This window comes from Pseudorasbora parva, chromosome 5 (genome assembly GCF_024679245.1).
Source record: "Pseudorasbora parva isolate DD20220531a chromosome 5, ASM2467924v1, whole genome shotgun sequence".
In the NCBI taxonomy this organism is placed as follows: Eukaryota; Metazoa; Chordata; class Actinopteri; order Cypriniformes; family Gobionidae; genus Pseudorasbora; species Pseudorasbora parva.
In genome coordinates, this window is record NC_090176.1 from 26,901,744 (window position 1) to 26,925,493 (window position 23,750).

At 37.5% G+C, this 23,750-nt stretch overlaps 2 long non-coding RNA genes across 5 annotated transcripts in view; both read left to right on the plus strand.

Annotated features, from left to right (window-relative positions):
* The window catches only part of LOC137075286 (uncharacterized), a 116,996-nt gene that overhangs the window by 20,458 nt on the left and 72,788 nt on the right, over positions 1–23,750 (plus strand). The window lies entirely within an intron of this gene.
* On the plus strand, positions 19,142–22,555 carry LOC137076049 (uncharacterized). Of its 2 annotated transcripts, XR_010905168.1 has the most exons (4): positions 19,142–19,371; positions 19,587–19,628; positions 20,827–20,919; positions 22,106–22,555. It is a non-coding gene; the product is annotated as an uncharacterized lncRNA (long non-coding RNA). The 2 variants fall into 2 exon arrangements; XR_010905167.1 differs by having other exon boundaries at positions 19,142–19,628.

Genomic DNA, 23,750 nt, shown 5'->3' on the forward strand with positions numbered 1-23,750 from the left:
GAGGAGTCTTTGTCTAAAGCCACACGCTCCTTTCTTATGCTAACGAGCCATGGAAGATTTCCAATTCAATTTCACCTGAGCGCTGGTCAGCTCTCCGCTCTTTTGTGCAGCGTCCCTCGAGCCCCCGACACGCACGCACACGCCCGCCCAGCTGCAATTTGGCTTTGGTGGGTGGGGAGTCCGCAGGGAGGTGGATGGAAGATTGACAGGTGGCTTGGAGCTGTGATATCTCGGTCCTGTTGCATCACAGGAGAAGCAGTGTCAGCGTCCCAGGCCTTTACCTTAAAAGGCGGATCAGGGGCATGCTGGGATTGATCTGAAATACTCTGATGCTTAGTGTGTGCATGTTTTTACAAAGCTATTAGTGTCAATTCTAATTTATCCGCTCTGGCATGATATATACCACTGCACCGACTTATCCCGGACTGCACAGAGATATTAAGACGAAATGATGACAATAAGCTTGACTTATTTTCATTTTTATTCATAGTATTACTGTAACTGGCAAGCATTGTTGGTGATGCAACAATTATACCCAAACAATAAGAATGTTGTAATCCTCCATGATGACTCTGCCTTCATATTTACAATCACAGGACTCTTGACGATTGGCTCACTCTCTTCCAGCAGTTGTGCATTCTGCCTTTAACTCCTTAATGTTTATTTAATGTTTACTTTATAAATCTGGTTTGTTTTATTGTGCAGTAGTCTTATCTTATAAAACAAATGAGATCCCTTTAATATTTCGCTAGTTTCTCTTGGATTTTTCTACCCTCTAATTTATCTACCCTTGTGTTATTCAGTAGCCTGACGTCGTCATACTCTAGTCAGAATTATGAATCTGACACTGCTCCATTGGGTTGTGATTATGAGGTGAAAATGAATCTGCACTCAGTTGGATAGACTTACAACCAATCAGAGCAAAGGAGAAAGTGATGTTTGTTGACCGACGCATAGTTGTCAACAGAACTCAACTGCCCGCACGTTGGAAGAAGTAGATGACGATGTGTAAATGTTCTTTGCCGGTGTTGTAAAAAGATTTTAAGGATAAACGGTACTTATCAGTTTTGAGACATATATAGTTTTCCGTTTAGTAAACAAATTCAATCCAAGAGCCCTTTGGTGACGTGGATGAAGCCTGCCTGACAATATGATTGGTTTGAACAGCTCTGGTTCAAGCATAGTTGCTCCACAATGGATCGGACCGAACTTCCAGGCGCTGTGTGTGGGGCCAAGTTTGGCTGGCATTCAGACCTGTATGACATTCTTTCTACTGTGGTAAAAGAAAGATATTTTGAAGAATGTTTTTGCCCATACAATCAAAGAAAATATAGTCCTAAACAACACTCGACACTTTCATTGTATTGACAATGTTTGCATTTCCAGGAAAGAAAATATTTTCAAATCTGGTATGTCTCTTCTAAAATAAAACAAAATGTATCTCAACTATGTCGCAAACTTGAAAAGAGTTTTCCATATGAAATCAAGAATTTCTCATTACATTTATCAAGTTTTTTATAGCTATGAATGCCAAAACTTGACCCATTTTTCGGTCTCCTAAAAAAGGGTTAACATCAGAAACAACAGATTTTTTAAAAAACAAACCTGAGATGCTAAACATCAAATATTTCCATTTTCTAATACCAAATTTATCAGATAAGAAAAAAAAGATCTGCAAACTTAATTGAAAATGTCCCCTCTTAAAGATGACCTTAATTAAAGCATACATTATGGGGTAAATGGCACAACGGCTGATTAAGATTTTGTAGTGACTGAATGCATGCAAATGATAGAACGAAATGCTTATATTAACACAATGCTCACCCTAAAGCTGAAAATTAAAATGTGAAATCTAATATTCAAATAGACTTTTTCAGCTCTTGTTCTGTTTTAATGCTGCTATGGAAATTCATTAGAGATTTGCAGTGAGTTAGTCAGAAAAGCAAGTGCTCTTTAATTAATTTCCCTCAGTTGATAGAAAAGCACATACGGATGAGACGGATCCAAATAGTGCTTTGTTTTGGGTTAATGAGCACAGAGCTCTGCAAAACATGATGACCAAGTCACTCAGATAATAAATGATCTATCTTGTTCCAGATGTTGAGTTTGTGTAGGTGAATTATTAAGGTTTCACACATTGTTTTTCTTCCAGATTTTGCTTACACGATTTAGTGAAAACTATTTAAACATGTTACTGATGTGTATTTTTACTGAAGTGTTGCCAAAACTTCATGGTGGCACCTCAAATGGCTTATATAAAACAAAACATTTATGATGCAATAATCTGCAATTATGTTGTGCTATCATGCAAGAGTGACTCAGCCATTAGCGATCCCCCCCCCCCCCCACGCATAGCGAACTCTTAATTAATTTGTTGCTTATTTGAGCATATGAGTAGCTGGTTTTCGCTCTGTATCGCACGTCTTTATTAGGTAATTCGATACCTCAGCTAAACCAACATGTAATCTTTGCCTAAGGAAATGATATATTTAGTGGCAGGGGTATTGTTGGGCCTGTTACTGTGAATATGAAAAATAATTAAGGCTGTTTGATCCTGAATAGACGCATGACTGTTCTTTGAGATGTGCTTTCTTTGGACTCAGACTGTAAAATCGTTTGAGTGCTGTTTCCTGTGGCTCTTTGCACCATCCTCTGAGCGCAGTCTGAAACATGCTCACCTCCGTAGCACATGGGGCCCTACAGGCCCCTCTCAGAGCAAAAGGAAAATGACTAAAAAGAATAAAGGAAAAATTGAACAAACACCGTTCCTCCTGGGTTTAGTGTCTTGGTAAAATCCCAAATCCCCTAATTTTTAATTTTTTTTAGACTCCAATGCCGATTCTACGCTTGCCAATCTTAAGAACAGGATTTCCTTGGTCTGCTTCCCATATTCCTGTCTTTCAGTCTCCCTCCTCCTCTCTGCAGTGCTGGAGGCATGATTAGGGGTGTTCAGCTCCTGCCCCCGCATGTTGGTTACAAGATGCCCCCTTCTCCTCTTCAACTCCCTTGAACGCACAACCTACATTTCTTACCTTAAGAAGCAGTGCATGGCGCTCACACGAGCACTTGTTTTATTAATTTTGCCTGATTCACGTCTTCATCACCTTCAGTCATTGATTACTAAATTCAGATCTCAGGCTACTTTGGCATTTTTTGGATGAGAGTTGATTCAAGTCTGCCGAATCACAGGACTGTCATCATTAGAGCCGAGAGAAGAAACATGAACTGAATAATCAATCAGCTCATCCAAACATCCTTTATACTGTACACATTTGTTTCACATTTTTCTTGCCGTGCGGAAAGACATAATGTAAAATAAGTTTTAATGATAATAATTAATGTATACTTCAGTATAAAAATCAGACATTGCTACATGTGAAAAGGAGACTTATGATCCCATATTTTTATCTGATTTGTGTTTGTTGGTTTTTCATTATTATAGAATGTTATTATGAAATCTAAGAATGTCATTGTTATGAAATCTTTTTTTTCAAACAAATATTTGTTTTGATAAGATAGTAAAAGTTTATTTTTATACAACATTTAATAGAATGTGAAGTGCTTTACAATTTAAAAAAAGAAGATAAAGTAAAAACCCCAAACACAAAGGAGAAACGAAAGTAAAACGTCAAATGATCTGCGTGATTGCATTTTGCTGTTTAATATGATGCAATTAACATTTTTCATAAGTAAACATTGACCGTTTTTTTTTTGACTGAAGATTAACAGTTGTTAAAAGGGTCAAATGTTGCTTGTTTTGCCCTCGTCTTGTCCACTATGAACTGTAAATAATGCCGTAGATAAGACACATGACCTGTCCTTTGCTTTTCTTGAGTTTGAGTCCCCTAATGACCATTGGAACTGTCATTCAGTCACTCCGGCTCATACATCAAAGTCAGACACCCTTACCAGCCACTGTCCTTTCATCTATAGAAGATGAATGTAAAGCTGTTACGTGATGCCTCTCAAGTTCACGTGTAAGGTCAACAGTCACCCAAGGGTCCATTTGAGACAGGTAGAGAAGATGAGGTAAAGTTACACCTGTTAGAGGAGACAGGTGCTGTGTTAATGAGGTTTAATGACTCCTCCTCCCCTCCACCCACATTGTGGGTGAACCTACATCCTCCTTCTAGGACATAGATCCTCCTTTTCAATTCCCTTTTCTGTAACAGTACTGTAAATGATTAGATTTGTATGATTAATGGCAAGCATACTATTTCATATTATTTGTGTGAGGGTTTGTAGTAACTCACTCCGAATAGGGGCATGTCTGTGTGATGGTTAAATGGTTTATTTCAGAAGCGTCATGCACATGATATTTGAGCCAAGTGGATTTTGATTGGAACGTTCAAATAACAATAATAAAAATAATAAGATCAAAATTAATTTGCATGATTGTAGTTTGAAAATTGTTTGTCTAAAAGCCTGTGGCAGAAATATCCCGTATTCACATACATTTGCTCTGTGTAATCAGCCTCTGACATTATGTGAATAGGGTAAAAAAACAAACATGTAATGAATAGATATCACTATACTTTCCCCAGTTGATTAATCACAGTAAATTAAAACAATTGTTTTGTATTATAAGTTTTCTGAAATGTATAAATGTGCAAATGAGGTATTATCTTTGCACTAATTTGCATGCATTTCCAGAACAGAATTCTGACAATTGGATAAAACCTGATTTAAAATGTATTTTGTTGGCATATTAATAGTAAACTAAATAAATAAATAAAGTATTATTGAAAATTATTTTAAAAAAACGTAACTTTTTACGTTTTATCTCGAATTGGCCGAAGTGACCCAAAAATGCCACTGTTACATGACATTTCTGGTTTATATTAAGTGGCTCTATTTCAATGTAATGCTAGCGATGAAAAATAAAAATGTAAAATATTTAATAAAGCTATCTAACAAGTGCATGATATGCTTTCTTTGAGTGCTGTTGCGTGAACTCTGCTGTAATGGTGTGTCCTAGTGACTAGGAAGACCTCTCGTACTGTATGGGTATTACTTGACCTTTGGTGTATACTTCATAAGCATGCTGTAATTGTTGACCGGAGGGGTTGTTTATTGGATAATGGGTTAGTCCAGCAGTATTTATTGGCATAGAGTGGCGGGGGTATTGGCGTGTAGTGTGCTGTAATTGTGTAATGTGGTTGCTGTGGTTGTGTATTGGTCGGACTGTTCATTGGCGTGTAATGGGATCATCCCTCTGTGCTGCTGGATATCATAAAACACCATCAGTGGAGGGAGTGGATGATGCACCGGGAGATGAGAGGCCTAATCCTCTCCCTTTGCTTTCTGCTGGAGGGGGAACTCTCTCCCTCTCTCCCTCTCTCTCTCTCTCTCTCTCTCTCTCTCTCTCTCTCTCTCTCTCTCTCTCTCTCTCTCTCTCTCTCTCTCTCTCTCTCTCTCTCTCTCTCTCTCTCTCTCTCTCCCTGTATTATTATCCCATGCTTGGCGTCCTTCCCCTGCTTCTCCCAGTGCCAGCCAGTGGGTAGAAGAGGCAGCAGGGGAATTTAGAGTCTAAATATACTCACCATGGGTAAATATGTCCGCTCACACTGAGAGAGAGCAGAATAATCCTACAGGCCTGAGAGAGATTAGAGATTTCCATGTTTAATCCACTCTCCCCCTCCCGCAGGTTGGCTGTTAGCAAGTGGGTCCTCTCCGCTTGTCATGTTGTTCATTTTCCTGGCACATAATCAGGTCTTTTTTAAAGTTGGCCTCAACATTCAATATTTTCCAAATACAGCAAAAGCGAAAGGACAGGAGACAAAATGAAAACTGTTGTTGTCATGACTCGCTCTATTTCAGCCAACACATTGTGTACCTCGGATGAGATTTTAATCATGAACAAAGGTTGTGAATGTGTAATGTCAAATCAGTAAAGTGATTATATTATATTAAGAGTTTATATTTAAATATAAACTAAAATATAAAAAGTGGTAACACTTTACAGTTGGGTTCCATTTGTAGTTACCTACACACTGTAAGCCCTAATGTTCAAAATAATGAATTTGTTTGAGTAGAGCCAACTAAAATTAAACAAATTAGTTCAAACAAACAGTTATTTAGTATTTAGAACTTTTTCTTTTGAGGTCTCAAAACTGACACATTTGAAGTAATCTAAAATTAATTTAATTGTTTTCAGTTTTATGAACTTGTTTCTTTTAGTTTAGACTAACTTAAATGTAACCGAAACTGGGGTAGGATTTCCCAGCATGCTTTGCCATGACACTCAAAAGGGACAATAAACGCCAAAATGAAGTGTTATATTATGTTTTTTTGTGCATGCTTAAATTAAGTGGGAGTTTTAGTAGTGTTTAATGTTTTATGCTATTTTAGAAGTTTCTGTTTTTTTTTTCAGTAGGGTTACCATCATGGTGATAAGTGAAGCATGAGCTTAGTTTGAGAACAGATATACAGTATGTTAAATGTATTAGAATGATGTATTATATTGATCTTTCAGCAAGTGCTGTGCTAAGCTGATGCTACCAAAGCATTGTGTAACCTATTAGTAAGTTGGCAATTGAATTAGCTAGTTAAAGCTAGTCATTTCCTTTACACATTTTTTTACATTATATTTTTAAATTAAATGTATGAAATGGCTTACTGGAATGTTTCAAGTTCAGAGCAATTAAAATGTATGATTAGAAAATAAATTATTAAATTTTCAATTTAATAATTAAAATTTCTTATCTTAATTTTTTAGGTAACTTGTTTTTTTTAGATTTGCCAACTTTTTGTAAATTATAATTTCTACATTCACTAATACATTATTAAAATCAAAAGTTGTTTACTATTCACTGCTAACATGAACAAACAATGAACAAATTTTAACATTAGCAAAGATAAATAAATACTGTAACAGTCATTGTTAGTTAATGCATTAGGACCTTATTATAAAGATTAATAATAAGCTAATAATAAAAAAGAAAGAATAAAACTAATTAGGTAAAAGAAAAATGGAAAAGTAAAACAGAGATATACAATTCCTGGAATTTTACAACATTTATACAACATGGATATGACAGTATAAGATGCATTATAGTGAAAATTGTGCATCAGCCTGTGAAAAAAAACAAATGTGCAATGGCAGTTTAGCTTACTTTTTAAAATCATATTTTTTAATTATTTAATTAGATGTAAGAGTTTGATCACAAAAAATACTTAATATTTATTCAATTTGTCTATTTTTATTTAATTTGTATAAAGTATATTGTTTTTGTTTAGATTTTAATTATTTAGCATTATTTCATATTTCAGGTTTTGTATATTTCACATTGTTGCTAAATTTCAGATTTTTGCATTTACACTTTTGGCAGATTTAATTACTAATCTGGATTTTGAGATCCCGCAGCACCCATTAAATCCTCAGTCCTGGAGTCGTGAATGTGTCTCGTATGATACGGCTGCAGTGCTCAGTATGCTGTCAGAGTCAAGACTCTGCGGTGGCTCCTCAGTCAAAAACAGCCGCCCCTGTTTTTATGCAGACCTTGATTAGTTTACTGTCGCCTGATTAGAAATTAATTAAAATGATGAAACAGACTCCAAAGGGGAGGTGGAGGGACACTTTAAGGGGGAGGGGGTTGATGACTTTCATACAGCCATTGTGCCTCAGTCCGAAGGGATGCTGTGTGTGTGTGTGTGTGTGTGTGTGTGTGTGTGTGTGTGTGTGTGTGTGTGTGTGTGTGTGTGTGTGTGTGTGTGTGTGTGTGTGTGTGTGTGTGTGTGTGTGTGTGTGTGTGTGTGTGTGTGTGTGTGTGTGAGCACAATAATCAGAATACCACTTATGGTTGTCGAGTAAGGAAGAAGGCCGGTTATGCCGTGTGCGGTCCCTTCCCCCATAGCTTTGTGTTCTGTCTTGCTTTTCCCCACTCCTTTTCGACATTTTCTCACAGATACTTGGCTTTCGTCTCCCTATTTCTTCTCATTTTTCTATAAAGCCTCTTTCAGTTTTTTCAACTCTAATCAGTAATAGTTACATTTTAAATACCATTTCAGTAGCTGTGGCTGTGTGCAACATGCTTGCAGGCTGAACTCCTGAAGCACCAAAAAAAATGAGCAGAGATACAGCTAGACCTAGAGTTAATTATCAAAATTGCTGTAGACAAGCCCTCTAACATTATGTAATAATAAATACTGTGCCATATTAGGGCCTGATAACATCAATGTTGTGGATAGCAAGCAAATTGCCGCTCCATAAGCGGTTTATACAGCTGTTGCATTTCTGCATTTCACAGATGAATGAACCTGTAATTGGAGACTAATGAAGCCCGGAGGGGCTGTGTGGCACGGAGCGCTCACTTCGCTATTTATTTAACTGTGGACTCTTCAGATCAAAAGGCTCCTGTGTTTACCCCATGGCTCTGTGGATCATCTTTTCAATTTAGCCTGACAACCGCTGAACAGCAATCCCTCAGAGACAGACTCAATCTCAAATAGGTGAAGAGAGAGAGAGAGTGGTTAGACGGGAGTGTGTGTATGTGCGTGTGTGTAGGAGAGAGAAAGGGAAAGGTGGAGGAGACAGCCGTAGTGGGTGGAGGGAGACATGGAGAGTATTGTTTTATGACAGGAATTTATTTGATAGAAACACACAGGATTTGTCTTGAATTGTCTTGAATATTGACATGCCTGTCATGATGTCAGATTCTTTATTGGTTCACTCGAGTGCTTCTGGGATTGACAATTCTCTCATCTGTTGCATAAAGTGACACTGACGTAGAAACCACTGGTCGCAAACATAACTCTCTGTTATTGTTTATATGAGCATCATCTTAATGTGTATGGCTGTTTAAAGGGATTGCTCAATTAATTATTTAAGTTCTATCATCATTTACTCTCATGTCATTCCAAATCAGTTTGATTTCTTTCTTCTCCAGAGCAATGTTTTAGCTCAATGTGGTTGCCAGAAATCCACCATAATTTCTTTAAAAAAAAGTTTTTCTTCTTCTTCTTTACAATGTTAATATCCACCTGAAATACCAAAGTATGCTTTTTACCTTACTGATAAACGCCATATAACAGGTGGTATGACAAACAGCAAAAAGATTAATGAGTTTATAAGAGTTTATTGTCAAGACAAAATACCATCAAGGTAATACACATGAGAATAAAATAATGCAATAAATATTGAAGGTGTCATGAACTGGCTTTTTATTTTTTTAAACTGTTGTCTGAGGTCAACTAATGATGTTTGTGTGGTTTTTACATTCAAAAACATCATAACCAATAAGTAATAGGCTATTTTCTACACTGGTTTTGAGGATCTCTGCAAAACGCTGGGTTTTGATGGGTGTGCGCACTGGAGACTTTTTTGGCGCCCACGGATAGGATTGAATAAGGATAAGGATTTGCATATTTAATGAGCTTCAGCTCCCTTGTTATACCTATGCCCCTGTCAGTTCAGTTCACATGAGGGATTGTTTTGAAAGTGGCAACCGGAATTCTTTCGATCACAGGGCTCGTAAACGTCTTTATCAAACAAACACAATGATTTATTTCTCATCCACCGGTGATTGATTGGACTATTATTTTTGTATTATAGCCCGGACGATCGGTCGATATAAGCGCGAACTGCCAAGTGAGTGAATAGCGAAGATCAAGAAAGCAATATTATGAGATTCATAGGCCTGCCGACGGGCTTCCGTTTTGGTAGCCCCTCTGGAAAACACACAGCCCCGGGACAATGCGCATTGCAGGCCCAGCTGGCCCATACATGTCTGAAGCCAGCATGCTGAAGATATGTTCTACACGTATACATAAGCAAAACGATCTATAACAATGCAATACTATTTCATATAAAAACATGTTTTACTCGTTTAAGGTGCACTATGCAACTTTCTGTCCACTGGAGAGCACCTATTCTAAACAAAGGCGTAGTTTAATGACGCCAAGTGTGAGCCAAGCGGCAACCTCCCGCGATCTCTCTTGAAGCCTATAGACCCTTTTACTGTTTGTATACAATGATGACGTAGCAACGTATGCGCGCGCATTTTGGCAACAAACTGTGGCGAGAATCAGCATCATGTCAAGCTACGTGAGCGGGTTTAAGCAACACAAACCGAGAGTTATTTTAAAAAGTTGACTTTATCAAATGGTATTCGGCTACCAGATCCGTGTACTATAGTGGAGTGGATAGAAGACGTTAGCAGATGGCCAGGTGGTCGGATATATACGTATTTAGTTGAGAAACCGAGCATGTACACCCGAGACAAGCATATCCGGATGCTTATGAATACGTTGTCTGTGGGCATGTACAAAATGTCCAATACAATTTTCTACATTTATTCTTATTCTTCACACAATAGCGATTAGTGCAACCGAAAACGCAACAGCCAGACATTTTTGATGCTGGGAAACCGTTTTGATAAACTTTCGGAGTTGCTAACACGTTAGAACCACTAGGGCACAACACCACTTCAGGCTCCAGAAGGGAGCAGAATCTCATTGAGCCCCATGTTATAATTCTCAACTTTACAGCAGAAAAAAACATGTTTACAGCGTGGTACAAATTGTGGTTTTGGCTTATAAGGCTAATTTTGATCTTCATGACAACTGTGAGGGGGGTGAATTTTTTTTATAACTCATTCGTTTACGTTATATAAAGCCTTAAAGTTCTGCATAATTAAGGGCGTGGTTACAAGTGGATAGCCATTTATCTGCCGTCTATAGTTATTGCGTCACCTCAGCTCCGCGGACATCCCGCCTTTTTGCCCATTTTCTGTTATCCGGGAGTGACACGCGATGACTCGCTCACAAGATGGCAACGCCCAGCTTGCCCCTACTTTTAAGCTTCAGAACGGCTTATCGGAATCCTATGGGTGACGTCACGGACACTACGTCCATATTTTTTTACAATCTATGGTGTGAGCGCAGTATCTTGGGACATGTGGTCTTCACCTCACAGCCGGTGGAAAATAGGACTCGGGCAGAAATCATGTTCATGGATACGGTTATTAACGTTACTATAGTGTAAAGCAGAGCAGGACCGAATGTTGTGGGGCTGAGCACGGCCGCTGGAGCGATTGTTATACAAACACACGGCTCACGAGTACCAGGACTTTTATTATGACGGACGGGACACAGTTGCCGGGCGCTCGCACTTCCGCTTTTTCCGGTCAGGTAAAGCAGCTCTGTTTATCATATCAGATATATTTAAGTGTGTTTAAAATTATGTCATGACGTTCCTCCGTGACATGTTCACACTTCTAAGAGAAAAGCGCTTCTGCAGAATAAAAACGAGGGTACCGCAGATATGACGCGATTGACAGGCGACTTGCTCAAAATCTATGCTGAAACGTCTCTGTCCTTTAGTTAAAATAGCAATTTTCTCACAATTTACAAATAGTTTGAAACATTTGTAAGATTTGTATACATTACATTTGTATTGTAAGATTTTTGGGCCTGGTGTCTATAAAAGCTTTTCTTTGACTAACAATGACATTTTCAGCTCTGAAACTTTCAGCTCTGAAACCATGATGACCTTTTATATATCAAAAGCTCAAGGCAAAGTTGATTTCTCATTTCATCACCCCATAACATACAGTCAAACCAAAATTTATTCAGACACCTTCATTATTTTATCACATCATTACATTTTGTTTGCTATAATTTAGAAAATGGTAATTAAATATGAAGAGTTAAACTGTGTCAGAACAAATTCATCTGGATAATGTCAGATAACTTTCATAGAAAGGTTTGTAATGGATTACAAATCATCCAGTCAGCTGTTAAATTTAAGTAATGTAATCAATGTAATCAATGACCAAGCAATGTTCAGTATGTGATGTAAAAGGTTGCATTAGCAATAAAAAAATACACTTCAGGTCAAGTGTCTAAATAATTTTGGTCCCACATTTTGATTTTACACTAGTTCACTGTGACATATTATACCAAAATAATTCTTCCTACAGTTTACATTGTTTTGCTATCCTCACTTATAACACACATAACTATAGTGTCCTGCACGCACTAGTAAATATATATATATATATATATATATATATATATATATATATATATATATATATATATATATATATATATATATATATATATATATATATATATATATATATATATATATATATATATATGAACACAGCGAAATGTAAGTTTATGTAAAGTTATTCACTAATGTATACAGAGCCCAAATTATGGTTCTTGATTGTCATGTGACTTGATGTCATGACACAAGCATCAGTATCTTCAAGTTTGATGTTATTGACATGTCGTCATATTTGATTTAGGTTCCGTATACATGATTGATCAGTAATTTGATTTGATGTGAGAGTGAATTACAGTTAAATGTTGGATTATTATTCCAAATTTGTCCTTTTGGAAGCTTAACATTTTTGTACACCATTAACTTTCATTAAACTGACAACAACAGATGAAACGTTGTTCAAACTATGTTATTTTATCCTCCACAGAAGAAAGTAAATGATTATGTTTATTTTTGTCTCTCTCTGATTTATCTCTTTAATGATGTCACATGGTATGACATAAATTAAGGTGTTTTCCCCTTTTTTGGGCAGATTTGGGGATGAGGAAGGGTGAAAGTGTTTGGGACGTGGCCAGTGGAAGTGTATACATTCACAGCTACACACACTTGTGTAAACTCTTCCCTCTATGAGCTGTTTCTGATGCATGGTGGTCTTTTTTAATGAGTGTGTAAAGCCTAATTGGAAAATGCTTTAAATAATTTCTAATTAGATGGAGTATGGCTGTAATTGGTTTGGTAATCTCTGGATTAATTAGCAGTGATGTGTATATGTGTGTCTGTGCATGTATTTGTGAGTGTGTGTGTGTGTGTGTGTGTGTGTGTGTGTGTGTGTGTGTGTGTGTGTGTGTGTGTGTGTGTGTGTGTGTGTGTGTTTGTGTTTGTGTGAATGGACAAATGAAGGGGTCTTGAAGGTTTCTTGCAGACCTCCAGCCACTCAAGGGCTTCTGTGGGAGCAGGGGGCCCCAACAGAGGCATCTTTGTTTGGGTTGTTGTTCTGTGGGTGGCCCTGCTGCACAGAGAGAGAGAGACACATTTATTTCCCAGCATTAAACTATGCCTATCAAAATGCCCTAAACCCAATCCTCTTGTCTCTACTTCCTCCAAGCCACACTTTTGCTTTACAAAGGTCCATCTGAAATCCGCTTCAATCTGAGATGGGAAATGGAGCATTTTAAGACCAATCCTCTCATCCTCTTCGATTTCTCTTCCTGTCTTTTTTCACCACTTCCTAGCACTTACTCTCATCCCTGATTTTCTCTCTCTCTCTCTCTCTCTCTCTCTCTCTCTCTCTCTCTCTCTCTCTCTCTCTCTCTCTCTCTCTCGTTTTCCATTCCTTCTGCTCCTCCAAACTTGGTACTCTTGTACACAGTGCTAAGTGGCCACTCGTGCTATGGATGGAGGAAATGAGGTGAGCTCTAGATCTCTAGACCTCCCCCCTTCTCTCATTACTCCATTCTTACCTCACTAAGAAATTCAGGAGGAGAAGAAAAGGAACGAGAGGCCTCTGGACTCTTGTTGCCACAAGGCTCTTATTTGAAATATTGCTTCAAGAATTGATTCAAGGTTATGCTAGAGCAGAGCATCCAGAATATTTCAGGAATTAATCTCAGCTTTTTTTCGCCTGATTTTCATTTAAATTCACGTGGGCTACACTTCTATATACCTCTACATTCTTAGAAAAATAAGCTCTCACTAGGGTGGAACCCTATTTGTACTTTTTGAAAGGGTACCACCCCAGCATATACACTCACCTAAAGGATTATTAGGAACACCATACTAATACTGTGTTTGACTCCCTTTCGCCTTAATTCTACGTGGTATTGATTCAACAAGGTGCTGAAAGCATTCTTTAGAAATATTGGCCCATATTGATAGGATAGCATCTTGCAAACCACATTGGGCTGAGATCTGGTGACTGTGGTGGCCATTTAGGTACAGTAAACTCATTGTCAGTTTAAAAATGATTCAAGCTTTGTGACATGGTGCATTATCCTGCTGGAAGTAGCCATCAGAGGATGGATACATGGTGGTCATAAAGGGATGGACATGGTCCGAATCAATGCTCAGGTAGGCCGTGGCATTTAAACGATGGCCAATTGGTACTAAGGGGCCTAAAGTGTGCCAAGAAAACAACCCACACACCATTACTCCACCACCACCAGCCTCCACAGTGGTAACAAATCATAATGGATCCATGTTCTCATTCTGTTTACACCAAATTCTGACCATCTGAATGTCTTAACAGAAATCGAGACTCATCAGACCATGCAGGCAACATTTTTCCAGTCTTCAACTGTCCACTTTTTGGTAAGATTGTAAAAAAAAGATTGCAAATTGTAGCCTCTTCTTCTTATTTGTAGTGGAGATGAGTGGTACCCATCCGCCTCAAGGTTGTGCGTTATTTCAGTCAAAGTTGCTCTTCTATCAGCTTGAATCAGTCGGCCCATTCTCCTCTGACCTCTACATCAACAAGGCATTTTTGCCCACAGGACTGCTGCATGTTTTTCCCTTTTCACACCATTCTTTGTAAACCCTAGAAATCGGTTGTGTGGGAAAAACCAAGTAACTGAGCAGACTGTGAAATACTCAGGCCGGCCCATCTGGCACCAACAACCATGCCATGCTCAAAATTGCTTAAAAAAAACTTTCAAATCGACACTCAGTTTGGAGTTCAGGAGATTGTCTTGACCAGGACCACACCCCTAAATGCATTGAAGCAACTGCCATGTGATTGGTTGATTAGATAATTGCATTAATGAGAAATTGAACAGGTGTTCCTAATAATCCTTTAGGTGAGTTTTTTGTTGTTGCATTAATTCTATTTAAAGGGGATGTTTTCATACTGTTTTCTGTTTCTGTAATGTAATTCTCCCAATCATAATTTTGAACTTTACAAACACATGCACTGCCACACTGACAACGATCCTGTAATTTATCCATTTATACTTATGTAACCATAAATTAATTATAGAGTACTTAATTACACCTCTTCTGAAGTGACATAGAGATTATGTATAAATATCATGAAGTCTCATTTTTTAAGATCTTTAGCTATGAATGTGACATACAAATGCATATATTCTGCTTAATTGTATAGAATAATATACTAGAATAAAATGAAAGAAGCATTCCTTTTGCTAAGGTCTTGGGTTCGATTCTGAGGGAATTCATGTAACGTGAAAGTAAGCTATTTTCGGGGAATGTGCTTCCAATTGTAAATAACTAGAAGAGCAGTAAACTGTACAATTACATGTACTACAAGCCAGTGTGTTTGATCATGAAAATAAATGCAAATAATATGATAACATATACAAACATAACAAACTGTTTTTATACAGCTATAATAAAGCGGATGGCACCACGTCTTGTGTCTTTCACATTCATGTTAAAAAAATGGCACCTGCTCTTACGTTAAAAAAAACATTTAATGCAAAGTATGTTGCTTTAGTCTGCCAAATGCATTAATGTAATAAGAAGTTGTCCTAGAATAACTGGCATGTTCTCAACCTCTCTTCTTTGAAGCTGAAGTATGTCTTAAGGCATGTTTTTTCTCTTGCTCAACCCACCTTAATCCTGACCTGTGCTTTATTCTAGATCCTAATGCATATAGGGTACGGCTGCTCCCCTGGCCTTTTCCCTGACATTTATTGGGCCTGTGCAAGGACATGCCCTTTTCTCCATCTCCCCGGTTCCTCCCTGTTAATCGGGAGGGTGGAGGGGGGGGGGGGGGGGTATTGGGGAGGGGGGGTTGGTGGCGAAAAGCAGGCAGATAAGCCCATTGTTTGGCCTGACAATGTCCCGATGATACGGCCAGAGAGGATCGCTAGCCTGCGCCTCCCCTTTCAGAGCCCGCCTGCCACCAGAGAGAACTCATTACTACAGAGCAACCAGGTTAATTAGCTCACAGAGGAAGAAAAAACGACAGAGAATGAGAGAAGACAGACAGAAAGAAGGGGAGAGAGAGAGAGACCTCAGGGTATCTTAAAGAAAAATACACTGACATCTGTATTTATAAGTTAAGTTTTTATAAACGGATTTCCTTCCAGCTGAAGGCTACTGACCAGAATGGTTACTTGCTCCATTACAGGAAGCTGTGAATTATGGGTAATATCTAAACCTAAATGTCTGCCATAGGCTGTTAACTTCCTCATGGCTATGCATATAAAAATGTTTCAGTTCCAAAGTTATGCATGTCAGCATATTTAATGAAACTAGTGCAGTTTAAAAACTGATCAACAGGGGGAGCTCTGCAACCCCACAACTCACAGCCATGAGCAATAAATAACCCACAATCAGAGGTCATCCACATGCACTTTATTTTATATACACTGTTATATACCAATAGGCCCTGTCTTTTTGTGTCTGTACGCTTACAGCTTTCTGTGTGTTCATCAGGTGTATTTTGGGAACACCTGAACTAAAGCTCCTGTGATTCAATGACACTAAACACACCAAGGTCCAATTCAGGCAACTTAAAGAATAAGTGCCTTAAATGCACTGTAAGCCGCTTTGAATAATATGTCATTTGGTCAGTGTCTGGCAGTTGAATAACTGTAGAGGTTCAGTCAAAACATCTATGACTTTTTTTCTTCTGTGGGGCACAAAGAGAGATTTTTGAAGAATATCCTGGCCACTCTTTTCAATATAATGAAGTGAATGAGTACTGGGGCTGTCAAGGACCGAAAAAGACAAAAAAAAAAGTATTTAAAAAAGGAGCTTAAATGACTTGTGCTCTATATTCCAAGTCTACTGAAGCTGAACAGACTAAAATGTAGTTGTTACAAAGTCAGGGTTATGAATGATTTGTATTTTCATACTCTGAAACGCCAGGCTCTCATTAAAGCACGTACGACAGTTAGCGGAATACATCTCAGGATTTTTTTCCAACACAGTGTATTTCAATGGCAACCAAAATTAACAAATCAATGCAGTTTTAAAGCGCTTTTAATGGCGGCTTCAAAGGACTCTGCACGATCCTGAGGAATCGTGTCTTATCTATAGCAATACCGTCGTCATTTTTTAAAAAATATATACTTTTTAACCAAAAAATTTCTTGCGCTGCTCTGCGACACATTACGGACTGCGCAATCACGTCGAAAAGATTACGCTATAGAGGAAGGCAGAAGTAGGCCTACCGGCCCGTGTTTACAAAGCGTTCGTGCGAAGACTAATACAAACATCCTTTAGCAAAAAAAGGTTAAACAACGATGTTGGACGATTTTGAAGTTGGAGATGGATGGGTTTTTTTTCTGTAAAGGCCGTTTGTTCCGTCTACGTCTAGAGTGAGCTTTCAGACGTGATTGCGCAATCCGTGGCACGTCGCAGAGCCGCGCGATTTTCTTTTCAAATTATTGTTGTTATTGAAGTCAGCACGATGCAATTAAGTGCTAATGGAAGAGGTGTTTTCTTGAATTTTGTCACTGATTCAGCTGTCCATAAAGGTTTAGGAAATATCTGTCAGATTTAAATGTATTTCTTTCTTTAAATTTAAATGTATTTTGTGTTAATTGAAAGTAAGACATGCACTGACATGAGCGTGAGTAAATGACGACAGATTATCTCTGGTGGGCAACCTGTCTTCAACAAATGTTCAGCTGCATAGGTAAAGTGGCTTGGATGAAATTATACAAGTAGGCTAATTATACTTGTGGCTTGTCTTGCAGGTATGCAGGAGGCACATCGGTTATAAAAACCGAAAACTGCATCTGTGTCCACTTTTTGACATTTCTAATAGTCAGCTCGGCTAAATGTCTGTGTTTCTACAGCACAGTGGGCTTCGTTAGACTCTTGCCTTCATCAGTGTGCTCCGTAATTTGGATCACAGGGGGTGAGACACCTTTCAGCCCAAACACTTTGGAGCCTACATTACAGTACATTACTGAAATAGGGCACAACAACAGGCACCTGTTCAAGTCCTCTATAATCTTCGTCAGATTGACTCTTACCTCCCTCTCTCCTATACAATGCCATGAAGATGAGAGAGATCTAGAGGCGTTTTTCCCCCTTTCTATATCATTATCCAATCATTTCCCATGTGTCTGTGATCCTCCTGATGCAAACACATGCACTCTGCAGATGGAGAAATGATAGAGTTGGAGTTGCCGCTAAACTGCGCTCAGATGAGAGCTGTTCTGTCCATTTGCTAGAAGTGCTTGGTCAAAATGCTTTTAATGGGATTTTAAAAGTCAAATTTGAGGTGCTGTGAGAAATTAGACCTGACAGTTAGAGGTTCTGCCTGAAGCACAAACCAAACTAGAAATCCATGTATTTTTTTAATGTACACTTTTATGTACACTCTTAAAAAATAAAGTTTCTTAACTGGGATATTGGCTGTTTATTAGTACTTATAAAGCACATATTAATGCCTTATTGCATGAGCTTTTTCTACATCCCTTAATCCTACTCAGTACCTAAACATACCTAACAATAAGAATCTATTAATAATAGATTCTATCTATTAATAAGAAGAAAATGAAGGGCTTATGGCAAAAGTCAGTTAATGTGTGTTCCCCATACTAAAGTGTTACCTTAAATTCCATTGGATTTTACCACTGGACAAAAGGTTCTTTATAGTGAAAAATTTAAAATGGTCTATAAGGTTATTTTAAGAACTGTTCTTTGGGAAATACAAAATTGTTCTTCTATGGAATCACTCCAAAACTTTTTAAAGAATGCACAGAACCATTACATTGCTCAAAATGTTCTTTAGTATAAAAAAAGTTTTTTTTCAGATTATTTCAATATGAAAGAAAAATGGTTATTTTATGAACCTTTCACCAAAAGGCTCTTTGAGTTTTTCAATGGGATTGCTATGAAAACCACCCTTTTGGAACCTTTGTTTTTAAGAGTGTACATCGGGGTCATTTAATCTCAAAGCAATTCAGAGAATGTTTGAGAATGTCCTGCTAAATTTAGAAAGGTTTCACTGTTTTTTCAGCCGTATTTTTGTTCTGTTACAGTCTGAGACAAGCAGCATGTGTGTCAAACTGAACATTATCTGCCTAGCACAGTATCAGTGCACAATCCCACACTGTTAGCAATTTCTGTAAATTTCACAGTAATTAACTGTAAAATGAACTGTATTTTACTGTAAGACAGTTATACAGTATGTTACTGTATTTTAAAGTTGCATTGTGGGAAATTTCCCACTGGCACCACTAAAATACAGTATTTTTAATTTACTGTAAATCAAAATACAGTATAAAAAATGAGCGCGAAACCTGACCAATCACAGAACGGCTTGCTTGGCGAGAGAAAAATGAGCGCGAAACCTGACCAATCACAGAAAGGCTTTTATTTCCGCTTGGAGAAGGAAAAAAGAAGACAGGCACAGATGCAAGAACATGTCAGCTGCAAAGGTTTGTGCAAATATTCTTACTTATTCTTTGTTTATTTTATATTTGTAGTTTAACAAAAAAAGAAGAAAAAAACAACGCCACCTCACATACAACGTTACTGTGTGGAGAGACTGTGAGAGCTCAGAGAGATTTGTGGCGCCACTCATTCCAAATATTAATATTTCTTTTTTTATTTCCTTTTTATGGACGTTTCACCATCAAAATATGGACATAAGCTGGTCTCTGTCTTAGGTTTGACGAACACATTATATGAGCAGGTGAGTGTTCACGTGAAAAAACGAGCTTTTGTGGGTTTAACGTTAGTTTAAAAGTCAGTCATTTACCCCCGCTAAGTTACACAATCGTCTGCCGATAACCTATTACGTACCCCATATAAATGTTCAGCATGCATTTGTTGTTAGAATAAAACACGCAATGTTCGTATGCAAGCACTGTGGCGTCTTATTTGCCTTTATTAATTATGCCAAAGGGCACAAAAACATGGCGAACTTCAGGTTTGCGTGTGGGAGTTCGTTCCTGAATCCCCGTGCACGTGCCAAAGCCTCTCCGCACTTCAGTCACACATGCAAGTTACCGCAAACACAGAAAGGCCACGGATCACATAACGAACAGATCGGAACAGCACGATCTGATTTCTAGATTCAGCGAAGGCTGTAATGGACCAAATGGGCTAGTCTTTGTCCACACGAAGCCAGAGCTTTTCGTATCTGATCTTTTTTTCCACCCTCGTTTCTTCATATCTAAGATTGTACATTCGAGATGTATGTATATATATATATATATATATATATATATATATATATATATATATATATATATATATATATATATATATATATATATATATATAAATTAATGTCAATGTCAGATTTCTGGCTCTAAAAAGTATTTATAGTAGTTATAATTTATCATTTTCATTAAAAGAGATTAATATACTGATGTATGTATTAACTAGTAATAATAATTAAAATTAATTAAACATTTAAATGGATAGCAGCAATAATATATTTTGTCAGCACCTCTAGTAAATTTCATATTATTTATAATTGTTGTTTATAATTGTTATAATTGCATAACCATGGGAGAAATGTGAACTCTATTTGTAACAAAAAAAGTTGATTGTCAATTTATCCAGAATCATGTAGTTCTAGGATAGTTTTTTAAAAGCAAACATGTTGGTTTATTCGTAGCATGTTCATTATTCATCCATGTTTAATATTCTGCTTAACATCTCCTTAATAAGTTTTGAATAACAAGGGTAACTAAATGATGATAATCATTTTTGAATAACAAAGGTAGGCCTAAGTAAATTATGATTGTCAGTTTTGGGTAAACTATCCTTTTAAACTAATAACAAAAGCTCCATCTACATACTGTCACTGACACCAAAATAAAATGTGAAATGTTTTTCAAAAGTTAAACACTACATTTATCAATGTATTATTATTATTTTAGGGGATTCAGTTCTACACAGAAAAATGCATTGATGCTGGCAATTGAAACATCGAGTACCAAGTGGAAGCAACCAATACTTTGGAGTTTTCAGAGGTAAGTACATCTTGCATTATGCTATAATATTAAACATCAAAGGGATAGTCCAACCAAATGCAATCCAAATGAAAATGAAAGTTCTGTCATCACTTACTACTTCAGTGAAACACAAAAGAAGATATTTTGAAGATGTTTACATATAATATTTTGAAGTGATGAAAACTTTCATATTTGGGTGGGCTATCCCTTTTAAAGTCACAATATCTATGATGTATAGAATATTCAAAAACCAGTAGAACAATGTTATGCATTTTGTAGATTTGTGTACTTACTAGTGTAGTCAAAAGTACCATCTACAAAATTAAGTTGGTATTGAAATTAAAAAAATGTGACTACTAGCATTCACTCCAATCACAGATATACTACGAGCATGTGAACACTATGGTGAATCAGAGGTGTTTAAGAATCCGTTCAGAAATGCAAATATTATCACATTTTTTGAATTTCAGTACCGACTTGGTACCTCAGTTGGTACTTTTGACAACAGTAGTAATTGCATTCATTTTTTATTAAATAAAATGTATATGAACAAACTTTTACATCTTTAATAAGTTTAAGGCTTCTTTTGTGCTGTTATAAGCTGTTTGAATAGTTATCAAGGAGCTCTAAAGACCGGTTACACTCACTACGTGAATGAATCACGTTTGTGCCGAAGACTCATGGTATATGAATGTGAATCAATGCAATGTAGGAACTCAAAAAACGAAAACAAACATTCACCTTTAATCCATGAACACATCCATAACTTATTCTGCAATCTCAGTGTTTCAGTCTGTGTTTCTTATCTTAATAGAGTTAAATGAATAGTTCATCCAAAAATGAAACTTCTGTTATTAACTCACCCTCATGTTGTTCCAAACTTTAACAAATTAAGATGTTTTTAATCTCATAATTTTTGTCCATCCACTGATGTCCACTTAACCAAAATATCCCGTTTCAAAAAGTGCATATGGATTCAAATCATATGGATTACTTTAACATTGTCTTTATGCACTTGATGCTAAAAAACTTTGGTTGACTGGATAGACAAAAATAAAGAGAGAGTGAGACATTAATTTATTTTTATTCTGAAAATGAACCAGTCTAATGGGTTTGAAACAACATAAGTGTGAGTAAATGACACCAATGTTTAAAATGTTTTTACACATCAAATGATCTTACAAATTCTTTCTTTTATGTAAAGGTCCACTGTGAGGATTAACCCCGACCACAGCAAGTGCTCCTCAAAGTTCCAGGTCAGCAAAAGAAGTGGAAAGATAGTAGCCTGACAAGCCAGAGCCACATCAAGATGTTTGGTCTGGAAACTCACCATTGACGGCTCAATCCGAGGGGCGGATAAACGGTTGTCTTTCAAACTCCCTCTGCACGCAATTGTATAGCGCTACACCAACCAGAGCAACGTGAAGTGGAGCTAGTTGATATATTAAACTTTCGCCGTATCCGGACGGCTAAACTCCGAACACATCTTCCCTTTTTAAGAATGACTTCAATGCCGTTCTGTTCTTTTCTCAGAGAAAAGCTTAACTCCAAGTCTTCCAGAGTCGCGGTCAAAGCTGATTCGAAAGACCGCCGTTCTCCAGCTTCTGTGTTTACTAGTGGCACGCAAGCGCAACTCTGCCGTCATTATGTTAAGCCCGCCCACTGACTCTATACACGATGTGATTGGTATCTTTTAGGGCTGGACAATAATTCAATATCAATGTATATCGCGATATAATTTTTTTCAATAACGGTGATATGATTTTTAAACACATTTCCGATATTTCGATATACACATACATTACAGCATTCCTCACTGACTGATGTTCAGGGCGCAGCCGTCAGAAAGAGCAGAACACGATTGGCTACTTGCGCGATGACGTACACCACGGACACGCAGCCAGTGCTCAGCAGTAGTAAGGCTGATAGATCCAACGCGGCAAGTTTTAGCTACAAAAAGAGTTTCCCTGACTAATACAAATGTGACTGGACGAGCTTCCACAAGTAAGGAGAAAGACTAACTTTCTTTAGTGGCGTGGAAGTGGTTCGGCTATCTACAGCACTATTCACACGGGATTAGTAGCCTGTTATAGAGACCTCTGTGATTTAGAAATGACTCCCCCACATCTGAGTTTTGCGTGGCGCATTCGCACGGGATAAGCAAGCCTGTGATTTTACTTGAATTTACTGACTTCTCCCGGATATGATAGACTTCGTTATAGATATCTGTATGAAATCATAAACAAGCATCGATATCGTTTTGATTATTTTACAGTAGCCTAATAAATAAACATAATTTCGTTTAGTTAGCGAACAGACGCCATGAACCGAGCTCAGACCAGCGGCAGGAGTCAGATTTATTTTATCACGAGTGAGAAGCTCACAATATAGGCTACGACGGATGATTCAGTTTCAAATGCAAAAGTGGCTATTTAAACAAGCTTGTCATTGTACTGTACTGTTCTGTTCTGTTTTTCATTAAGAACAGTAGGCTATTGGTGTTAATATTAAACACCATTCAATCAGATTACTCTCAAATTGAAAATCATTCTAAAGTGAAAGTATAATCCGTGCGGGCGCGGCTGCACGGGAATTCAAAACAGTGCGCATTATGAATGCAGACTTTATTCTTCGTGAAAGATAAAGATAGAAATGCTCACAGGAAGAAAAAAAGCTTGCAAAAATTATATACAATCCGCCTAATCCTGGCCAAATCACAGAGATGCCGATTCGCACGGGACTAATGTTATCACAGGACCTCGGTGTTCGGCGAAATATGGCAGGTAATTTGCGGGGGAATTTTTACTTTACAAATTACAGACATGGCCGATTCGCACTGGATTAAGATC